This window comes from Mustela erminea, chromosome 7 (genome assembly GCF_009829155.1).
Source record: "Mustela erminea isolate mMusErm1 chromosome 7, mMusErm1.Pri, whole genome shotgun sequence".
In the NCBI taxonomy this organism is placed as follows: domain Eukaryota; kingdom Metazoa; phylum Chordata; class Mammalia; order Carnivora; family Mustelidae; genus Mustela; species Mustela erminea.
In genome coordinates this window covers 85,907,807-85,910,743 of record NC_045620.1, presented here as the reverse complement: position 1 = coordinate 85,910,743, position 2,937 = coordinate 85,907,807, and positions in this window count along the sequence as shown.

The following is a 2,937-nucleotide window of genomic DNA, read 5'->3' as shown; positions in this document are numbered from 1 at the left end:
GCTCCATGATTCATTGTTTGTGTATAGCACCCAGTGCTCCATGCAATAAGTGCCCTCCTTAATACCCATGACCAGGTTTCTTATCCAGGGTAGAAGAGAAAGGTCTTGCTCTGGTAATCAGGACATGGCAACTATAGCCTGACACCGCTGTGTATTCTAAGAGACCCTGACCACTTCGTGTGCATGACTGATGATTGCCTCATCCATTTCAATGGGGGTTTTATCACCTATTTTCTGTATGTCATTGAGTATAGAAATCAATAAAAGTACTATACAAATAAAATTAATTATGCCAGCATCTTTTGTTAATCAGGAGCCCTGCAAAGTTAAGTTTTGTGCCTTCAAACCCAGCTTTTAGAAAAGAGCTCTTTGATCTTTGATCCCATACAAATGAGCACATTCTCAATTTAGAAGAAAGCCCTAATTTTAGGCACTTCCCTAAGATACTAAAACTGTTACTTTAGCATTCAAATCAAAGTATTCTTGATAGCAAATTGACTGGTAAGGCAGATTCCATTTTAGTTGCCAGAATTTGTTTTAGAATATTCTCCCAGCCCCATCCAGACCACCACAAACCAGCCTTACTAATACTCCCACTCTCCACAGCTCTTAAAACTGTGATATGAGGGGCACCTGGGTGGCTCAGTTGGTTGGCCGACTGCCTTCGGCAAAGGTCATGATCCTGGAGTCTGGGGATCGAGTCCCGCATGGGGCTCGCTGCCCAGGAGGGAGTCTGTTCCTCCCTCTGATGCTCCCACTTCTCATGCTCTCTCTCTCTAATTCTCTCTCTCTCTCTCAAATAAATAAATAAATCTTTAAAAAAAAAACTGTGATATGATACTGAGTTTATCGTTTTACCACCTTCAAAAATCAGGTTGGTACACCTAGATTATTAACTTGTATTAATACTGAGTATTAACTTGTGTTTGTTGCAAGGCTGTAAAATGTAGATAGTAAGCCAGTTTGGCTTTGTTTTCCTATTAATCAAATTGACCCATTGCCTCAGTGCCACATCATAGATTTGCCCTACATGCCTTGACAGTTGTGCTTTTTACCTGTAAACCTACTTCCATTTGCACAGTTTGATGGCTGAACGTCTTTCCACATCTGAAGCTAGCCATAGAGTTATAGTTTTTAGAGGGCAGGGCTGGATATACACATTCACGTTGCCTGGCACAGAGTTGTTCTTCCGTTTGGAATGACTTGCTTCCCAGCGTTCCCCACCTCACATATCTTTTTTTTATTTTTTTAACTTAAAAATAAAAATTTATATATTTTTAAAATTTCTTTTTAGTGTTCCAGAATTCATTGTTTATGCACCACACCCAGTGCTCCATGCAATACATGTCCTCCACAATACCCACCACCAGGCTTACCCCACCTCCCACCCCCTCGCCTCCAAAACCCTCAGTTAGTTCCTCAGAGTCCACAGTCTCTCATGGTTCCTCTCCCCCTCCAATTTCCCCCAACTCCCTTCTTCTCCTCTCCTTCTTCCCATGTCCTCTGTGTTATTTCTAATGCTCCACAAATAAACAAAACCATGTGATAATTGACTCTCTCTGCTGGACTTACTTCACTCAGCATAATCTCTTCCAGTGCCATCTATATTGATACAAAAGTTGGGTATTCATCCTTTCTGATGGAGGCATAAAACCCCATTGTATATAAGGACCATATCTTCTTTATCCATTCGTCCATTGAAGGGCATCTTGGTTCTTTTCACAGTTTGATGACTGTGGCCATTGCTGCTATGAACATTGGGGTACAAATGGCCCTTCTTTTCACTACATCTGTTTCTTTGGGATAAATACCCAGTAGTGCAATTGCAGGGTCATAGGGAAGCTCTGTTTTTAATTTCTTAAGGAATCTCCACCCTTTTTTCCAAAGTGACTGCGCCAATTTGCATTCCCACCAACAGTGTAAGAGGGTTCCCCTTTCTCCACATACTTTCCAACACTTGTTGTTTACTGCCCACCTCACATACGTTAACAACCAGTCCTAGAAAGTCTTTTACCCTGGTGCATGTATTTCTTGTTGTGTTTTGAATTTGGGATCCCATGGTCCTCCCTGTCCTCTGGAGATTTATCTCAGACATCTAATTGGAAAGTCCCTTTATTTCCCTTACTGGCACATAATCAGATCTCTGTTCTCTTTAGAGAGTTTCTCCCATTTTGAAACCTTAACTATACCCTTGGATTTTAGCCTGACAATCTGTTGAAAAATCTATCTTCCCTGTTAATCAGCACTACTGGTAATCCTTTTACTTTCCCTCTGCTTATTGGTACCTAGAAAACTCCCTCAAATTAAACTAGTCCTTAGTTAAGGATTTTTATTTATTTATTTTTAAGAGACTAAAAAGCCCCAGGTGGGTGAGGGGGTGGGGGAGAGATAACCCCTTGCACTCTGGTGAGGTGTATATTGCAAAAACTTTTGTATAGGCAATCTCACAATACACATTAAACCTGAAAAACCACACAGGCCCTTGGCCCAAGTGGTTTCATTTTTAGCATTATCCAAAGGAAATGTTTCCTCGAGTGTTCAGAGATATATAACCTGTTCAAAGCAACATTGTTTAAAATAACAAAAATGTGACATTAAGCTGTTTATCAAAGGTTGATAAAATAAAGTTTTCTATATTAATATGACAGAATGATAGCATTAATGATATACTAGAGAAGAGTATTTACTGATATTGAATATAACCATGATATATTAAGTAGAAAATTGCAAAACACTCTTCCATGTTCAGTCAGTCTACTGTCTATTTACCTATCTGCAAGATCTCTACCTATTTTTCCATTTATTCAGTTAGAACAAATATTGGTTGCTTATGAGTGTGGACATATGGGTATATTTTTTTTTCTTTTTTATGCATAGGTACACTTCCTGATTTTCTCAAGCGAATATGTGTTGTTTTTGTAACTTAAAAAAAAAAAA